The sequence below is a fragment of the Empidonax traillii genome, unplaced genomic scaffold, assembly GCF_003031625.1.
Source record: "Empidonax traillii isolate 1590-97213 ecotype Southwest subspecies unplaced genomic scaffold, ASM303162v1 scaffold146:size911690, whole genome shotgun sequence".
Taxonomy (NCBI): Eukaryota; Metazoa; Chordata; class Aves; order Passeriformes; family Tyrannidae; genus Empidonax; species Empidonax traillii.
The window spans coordinates 196,621-204,524 of NW_020955339.1; the positions used below are offsets into that span (position 1 = coordinate 196,621).

The 7,904-nt window shown below is 49.0% G+C and overlaps 1 protein-coding gene and 1 long non-coding RNA gene across 4 annotated transcripts in view; one reads left to right on the plus strand and one right to left on the minus strand.

Annotated features, from left to right (window-relative positions):
* The window catches only part of RAB30 (RAB30, member RAS oncogene family), a 41,265-nt gene extending 39,963 nt beyond the window's left edge, over nucleotides 1-1,302 (minus strand). For 2 of the 3 annotated variants that reach the window (XM_027884462.1, XM_027884460.1), the window contains exon 1: nucleotides 821-1,302. The gene's annotated coding sequence lies outside the window, so the exon portion shown is untranslated. The remainder of the gene's footprint in view (nucleotides 1-820) is intronic. The other variant, XM_027884461.1, reaches the window with a different exon arrangement.
* Nucleotides 1,303-2,718: 1,416 nt separating this feature from the next.
* Nucleotides 2,719-7,568, plus strand: LOC114057781. Its single transcript, XR_003571300.1, has 2 exons — nucleotides 2,719-3,814; nucleotides 4,107-7,568. It is a non-coding gene; the product is annotated as an uncharacterized LOC114057781 (long non-coding RNA).
* Nucleotides 7,569-7,904: the final 336 nt, after the last annotated feature.

The window sequence follows — 7,904 nt, forward strand, 5'->3', positions numbered from 1 at the left end:
ACAAATAAAAAGCCACATTAAAATGAAGCTCTGCTGGACCACAGAGTTTTTACAAAGTTTAAAATATAGGCACTTCTTGCATATACGATAAAAGTGGAAAAGGTCAGAGTAGTTGTTTGGAAGTTGAAATATACCAGCAGGCTGTCCAACTGAAAATTTTTGAGACATAAACTCATTATGTGACTTGGAAAAGAAACCTGGACCAATTGCAAGCAGCCAGGATTGAGAGCCAGTTGGATTCAAATCTCCCCCATTTCCCTGAAAGAGGGGAGGAACAGAGGTGTCAAAACACAGAAGCCACACGACAACACACACCAGCGCCCCGAAAACCATCCTAAAACACATCCCGTACTTACTTTATCCCCAGGAGCCCCGGGTCCCTAGCAGCGCTTAGCGATAGTAATTCAAAATCCGTCTTATTTTCCCCTGTTATCCAGTGCAGGAGACAAACAAGACAGGGCTCCCCACCGGTGCCCCCGGTTCAGGATCGCGCAGCTTCAGGGTGCCCGGAGCATCCCGGAGTTGCGGGAGTTTCCCAGGGGCTGCTGCCGGGGCCGAAAGGCGGCGAGAGGCACTCATCCCCCATGGATGACACCATTTAGGGGGTTAGGGGTCTTTCCCCTTCCTTCTTTCCCCCTCATTCCGCCTTTTCCAGCAGAGTCGGGGACAGACAGCGCAGCCCTGCTCGGCAGCGCTGCTCCCCGCTGGGGAACACACAGTGCGGGGAAGCGCATCGGGAGACTGGGGCCTGGCGGGAAGGGGGTAAAAGGAGAAGGAAAAACACACACACACAAAAAGAGAAGAGGAGCGCAGAACTAACCTGGTTTGGGATTTTTCCTCCCTATCCACAAACATGAAACGAGGTGGGAGCCAGGAACCGGTCAGCGGTGACGGGAGAAGCGGCAGCCTGGGGCCGCCCCGAGGCGGGGATAGCGGGGCTGGGTGCGCTGCAGTCCCCGCACTCCCGTGGTAGGTGCTGACCCCGGGGATGGGCGCACGGCAGTCCGCTGAGATAGGTGCCAGCCCCCCACCAGGAGCAGGGCAGCTCTCCGCGATGGGCGCAGCGGGCTTAGGCGCAAGCCAGTCCCGCTAGGGAACGGGTGCTCATTCCCGGAGCAGCGCAGCTCCTCGGGATGGTGTCGAGCCACCCTGGAGCCAGGATCCCTTGGATAGAAGCAGCGGGGCTCGGCTCAAATTAGCCCTCTTCAGGGATAAGTGCAGGGCCGCCCACGGTGCTGTGCAGGGCAGCCCACCCCTGGGCGGTGCAAGTGCAGGGCAGCGCGCCCCGGGCGGTGCAGGAGCGGGAGCAGGGCGGCCCCGGCCGGGAATGCAGCAGGAGCGAGTCCCCCCGCCGTGTCCGGCAGCGGCGGCGGAGGCGGCACCGGCGGAGCACAATGAGCGGCGGCGCGCGGCGCGCCCCCGCGGCCCCGCTGGGCAATGACATCACCCCAGAGCCCGCCGGGGCGGGGCCACCGGCCGCCACGCCGCCTCGCCATTGGCTGACGCCCTCCAGGCGCGGGATCTTCTGGGTTTTGTAGTTTCTCTGGAGAAACCATAGCACGGCCACGGACGGGTCGGGGACTGGATTTCCCGGCAGGCGTCGCGCCGCGCGGCCGCCGTGGGGAGCAGGAGGGGTGGGGAAGGATGCGGTGGCTGACGCCATGTTGATGGCGTGGGACGCTTTTGGCTCGGGAGGAGCGGCCGGGGAGCCGGGTTAAGATGTCGGAAAAGGGCGGAGGGTGGGAGCCAGGTCTCGGTTTGAGGGGCAAGCAAGAGCTTGTGTGCGAGGGGGTAAGGAGGAAGGGGAGGCTGAGGAGCGGCCGGAGGGGCGCGGTGGCGGGCCCTGAAGGACATGGCTGGGTGTCTCCCTGCCCGCCGGTTCTGCGCGGGGCAGCGCCTCTCCGTGGCGGGAGACGGCGGGATGAGGGGTCTGAACCGGGGCTCGGCGGGGCCCGTATGCCCCGGTGGTGGGCCCTGTGCCGGGCGGGGGTCGGGGTGAGGCTGCTGCGGTCACGTCCGGGTGCGGTGCCGGGCGGGCAGGGGAGGCCTCTCTGTGCGGCGCAGGAGCCGCGGCGGCTGCAGTGGCTCTCGGGGCTGTGCTCCTTGCGCTGTCCGGGGAGAGGGGTCCGTGCGGGATTGCGCCAGCCGCTGCGCTTGGCCATGGGACCAAATACGGGCCGGGGTTAAAGAGCAGCTCTGGCCTTGGTGGGGGAGGCCGTCAGAAGGGAGCAGGCTGAGCCATGCCCTTGTCGCATGCCAGGGGACAGGTTGCGTTTGCTGTTTTGAGGCTTTTTTTCAGGGTTGTAGCTTCTGTCTGATGTCTGATAATTGCACTAATGGTGTTTGACTGTCGTAGACATAGGGCTTAGTGTGACCAGCAGGAGGAGCTTTGCTTCCTCCTAGAGGTAGCTGCCCTCAGTATGTCTGGAAAGAGGTAGGATTAGATTAGATATAAATAAGACATTTTTTATTTCAAGGGTGGTGGTGCATAGGAGGCTGCCTGGAAAAGTTGTGGCTGCCTCATCCCAAGGCCAGGCTGGATGGGGCTCTGAGCAACCTGGTCTAGTGGAAGGTGCCCCTGCCCATGGCAGGGGGGTTGCAACTAGGTGGTCTTTATGGTCCCTTCTAACCCAAACCTATGCCTCTGCGTCCATAGAGACGTAAATCAGCCTTGAAAAAGCTGAGAGAATGGATGAGATGAGGCACCTCAGTAGTTGAGCTAACTTGCTTGCTCGTTATCTTACCTGTGCTTGCTGTCTAGTGTTGGCGTGGCTTAGCCAGCTGACTAGGTTCTGTCTTAGTTTCAACGTACCCTCTGGCTGGCATCTAGGACGTAGGCTAGAATTTTGACCAGCGGGTTTTAGACTTAATTGTACTGAACGTCACCCCTGCTTTTGCTAGGCTTTTGTGTTGAGGATTGGGAAATGATCTGCTCACCAAAAGAGAGAGTAACCAAAGCTCTGTTAGGCTTAAGGGGACCAGAGTTCCCTGAAACGATGTGTAGAAGACCTTTGATGTAAACTGGACAGGAGGATGCTCAAGGTATTGCATGGCTTGTGAAATAATACCCTTTCTAGCTACAAGTGGTTCCTGTGAAATAAAGCACTTTATTACCTCAAGAAGATACTCAATTGAAAAGAGTTGTGAAGAGTTTTGCAGACTTGCTTGATGTCTTAGCTAAAGTCCAGTAGTGGTACACCTCAGGACAAAGGGGTCTGTGAGGTTTATTTCATACTTTGGCTCCTCTTGGAGGTAAGTAGGATGTATTTTCTCAGGTTATTGTCTCATAATAACTACACAGGTATTGTATTTGCCCCAGGAGACACTCGAGTGGGGGAGGGAGGATGTCGTGAGATGTTCTGTGATGCATTTACTTCACCTGAACGTTGCAGCCTTTCAAGATCTGCTGGTATTACAGCAATGTGTACCATTCTTCTCTGGCTTTATATGCGGCTCTCTCCAGCTAAAGAGTCAGAACCAATTGCTTGCCGTCCTGTAAAAAGTCCAATGTCCTGTGAGTGCTTCTCCTCGTGTCCCATTTTGCTATATTCATGACTGAAAAAAAAGAGGAGGTGAAGTGCTCTGTTGCTGCTGTACCTTTCATTAATAGTTCCGTACGTCTGAAGAATTCTGGATTACAAGTACAGCCCCTCCTTTTCTACTTCCGTTTCTTCTCTATGTGAATACCTTTAGATAGGTGAACTGTGAGTGAAATAAAGGGGCAGTGGCATGATGACTTCACAGTTACAACAGTTGTCCACAGTAGATTTTAGCCCTGTGCTTTTATCTGTGCAGCTGATACCTGGTACCGATGGTAAGTATTGCAGTGGAATAATCTAGGGTAAGCTCAATTGTCTTTTCTAGAACTGGCAGCAAAAGTGTATGTGAAATCTGCTTCCAGAATGATCTGCTGGCCTAATGACAGCATGTTTTGTTACTTAAACTGGTTTAGAAACAATTGCTTTTACCTGCAGTGGTTTTCTTCTCTCCCTTCCCATCTCACTGGAGTCAGTGCTGCTGCTCTGAGGAGGTTGCAGTGCACCTCACTTTGCAGGGAGTTTTACTTCATTGTTCTTACTGTTTATATCTTATTTCTTTATCTCTAGATTCCCTGATGTCTCAGCAAAGAGTTACTATAGCATATCAAAATGTAGGAAAAAGGAAATTACTTCAGAAACTACCCAAGTGAATGCCTGATGCAAGAGACAAGTAAAACAGTTTTCTCTGTGTGTGTAGTTCACTTCAATCAGCTTGGTAGTGTCTGATACTTGTCAGTGTATGGATTTTACTCATTGTTGACAACTTGTTAGAAATGTTAATGATGAAACCTATTTTGTATGTGTCAAACTCAGATAGTCTGTTCACCTGAAAGCACTAATGCACAAGTCTCTCCTGACCCAACAGATCTTCGTTGCAAGACCCACAAGAAGCTTACAGTCCTATTGCAGAAATAAGGGTTTTGTTGGCTTTTCATATGAAAATATACAAGGTGATGGTAGAATTGGAAGCCTGCTTTCGGCTTTTCCTAAACACGCGGGTATGCTCTACTTTAATGCTGTTTATGGAAACTCACTCTGGTGTGTGTCTGGTCCTCAGCCTATGAAGCTGATATGTTTGTCTGTACTTGCACTACTATGCTGACATCCTACACTGCAAAAGCTATGAGTTTTCTTTGCTAGTGATCACTTTGAAGTGATTTTCATCCCTATGGACTCAGGTAAGCAACCACCCAGTTTCCTGAAGACCAGGAGAAAGAGTTGAAAGATCCTGCAGGAGGTGTGAGGAAGGTGCAGATAAGTAGGAATGTGTGGTGACTTGAAGAAGAATTTGCTTAATCAAAGTTTAGGTTAATATGTAGAAACCTGTCTTTGTGTCTCAGCTTTCATTCTGACAAGTTTCCTCTTAATGAAAACATCCAAGGTTTTGGATGCTCTAAATTGAGCAGTCAGTGGGTACTGTACTAAGCCAGCTGTGCAGTCTGCATGAGATAGAGATGAAGTGTACAAACAGATTATAATGTAATTTTTATAAGGTGTCTGGTGTTATAATACCACACTGTCAACATCCATGGCAGCACAGCACAGAGAACTGGCAGTATCTTGGGGTTGTCTTGGTTCTTGCAAACTCACTGTCAGACCTAACCTAATCCCTGGTATGCACATTGGCATTAGTGGAATGTAGTTTGTAAGGATGATTGATAGCATCTATGCCACTCCTGGCGTGTGAGTTTTGTTTTAAAATCCAATTTTCTTAAGTATGCCAGCTATAAAACTTGGTTGTCTACGGTCCCAGCTGCTTATTTCAAAGCCTGTGGTGGAAGGGTGTTAACTCTTTACTGCTCAGATGATGGAGGATGAAGAAGCTGCAATGAAAGTTGGTTGGTTGGTTGCAATTGTCTCCCATGGAGTTATTTCACAAAAATAGCTGGATCTGCAAGCTGAAAAGCGAGAGGGTGAATTTAACTTCGTAGAATAGGTAAGTACTTCTATATCGTGTTACTGTTTCCAGGTATCTTAATCATAGCGCAGAATACATTGTGTTGTCTTTGTTCTTTGACAGGGAGAGCTTTGAAAACCAGGAAAGACTGAAAGGCTTCTATTTCTTTTTTAAGTGTTCTAAATGAAATTGTGGGGAGGAAGTATCTGGAAGAGCCGCATAGCAAAAGGAGTTTGTAAAGCTGCTCTGGAAATAATTCTAGTGACTAATTATGAAGTGTTACTTTTTTTTTTTTTTTTGTCTTTCAGCACAAGAAGAGTGCTCTAAGAGCAGTCAAGAACCTTTTCAGTTAGCATGAACATGTTCTTCAACCAAGACATGGCAGCAGTTCAATAGCAGTTACACAACAGGAAAGGGTGTGCAGGCTGCTGCAAGTCCCTGGGTTCATAAGATCTGGTATCTGAAAGAACTCGCTAGAGAGAAGTCATGGAAAAACCCACATTCTTCTATCTTGAGTTGAAAAGAGAGCTAATAGTGAAACTGGAAATCAATTTCATTGTAGATACTGGAGATGATCATCACAACGTGCAGGAATTAAAAGTGTTAGGACACTGAAAAACTGCAGGTAGTACAGGAGACTCCAAGACTCCAGTTGTGCGAAGTTCCCTTTTGGGAACTTCAGGAGGGGGGGAAACTTGCTAAACGCAAGGAGACTCAAAACATTCTCTGGCTGTTCTTAGCTGCACATGAATATATCTCTTAAGGTGGGATGGTGTGACATGACCACTGAAGACCATAGGGCTGTAAGCAGACCACATTTCTCTTAAGAGCATATGTGCCGCTACCCAGTTCAGAAGCACCCCAACAGCTTCAGGTTTTGTCACATAATAGTATTTCCTGGGACAGTAGCTTTTCTTAGTCCACCTCCTGCAAAGCCAGCTGGCTGATGGCAGCACTGCGGTGAAGATGAGCCTTCCCCACCCACAAGTTGCTGCAGACTTGCACAGAAAATGACTCAGGCTCCAGAGCTGAGCATAAATCCTTCAGCTGCCACTGTTGTAGTTTTAATATACACAATGGGTGCCCTGAGTGCTTCCATGTGGAACAAGAAACATTCAGGCTGCGTGTTTAGATATACTTTGTGTGTGCACTGCCCTCTGCAGCACAAAGCTTGATCAAGCCCTGGTATTGCATAAAACAAGTGGAGGTACCGTGCTGAAGTTGTGCTTGGAGTGGACTTCACTCAGTTGCCACTGATCATGGAAAGGTCTATTTTTGTTGTGTAGTGGTAAACCTGAGTTGGTAAGTGATACTGCTCAGCTGATGTGTGTGTCTGTGCCAGGTGAGCAGTCCATGACCTGACAAATCATTGACCGTGGTACTAGCTCCGACTCCTTTCAAAATAATAAAAAGGGGACGGAGGGGAGAGGCAGCAGAGGATTTTTTAAGGGTCACATAAGTTCTACTGAAATTAGAAGCGCACTCAAAATACCTTAGTGAAAACAATACATTTTAGGAAATGATGACTCCTATGGCGAGAGCAATGTGAGCCTTTAGTTATGGCAAGCTTCCAATACTGTTCCTTGTCCCTATTTTTGTGAGGGTGTGGGTGAAAAGTGTTAGACACAGGGAGAGTGATAGCCATAACCAGAGGTTAAAATTTAATTTTGGCAAATATAGCTTTATTTCAAGTGATGCACCATTTTTTTCTTATAAAGTCCTGCAAATAAATTGTAGGCTGGAGTCTCTGATTATGCATGCAAGTGTTCTCAGGTTCTCCAGCTTTTTCGGTGCAGTGGTGCAAAATTTCATTTTGGCTCCTATATGATTCAGCTTAAAATACTAGCTTGTACAGGTGAGTACCTAAACAACAGTACTGCAGTCAGAGCACTCCTTAGTGCACACAAGCCATTTCCTTTGGGTAAGTGAACAAGCACACAGCTCCTGGGACAGCAGGATTTGATAGAATACCAGATAGATGCCAGAATTCCCTGGGTTTATACTCTTCTTTGGTCTTTTTACCCAAACTTTTAGCTTTTCTATTCATTGTCACTAGTTGGCTCTTTTCTACCACCTCTTTATTTCTGGGTTGGGGTTTTTTTTGCCATTTCTTTTGCAAGTGCCTCTTCCTGGGAGACTGGCAACCACAGTGAGTATCACAGTTCCTGGCCAAGTTTCTGCTCACATGGTTTCACTTGCTCCGTGTTATTTACATGCAGTGTCCTAAGCATATAATTTAGTGGAGTGCTAGTGAGTAGCTAACCTTCGTGTCTTGGCTGCAGTCCTCATAGGTTAGGTTTGCACAAGCCTCCTGCTTCATGCATTCAATGGCTGCTCTTTTAGCCTTTGATTTCCTGGTGCACAGTTTTATGGAAAAAAAAAGTCTTGCACTGCTCTTGCAGCATATTAGGGACTGGCACACTAGGGTTGGTCATTTTACCTGCTGAGTTGCGAGACCCAGAACTGCT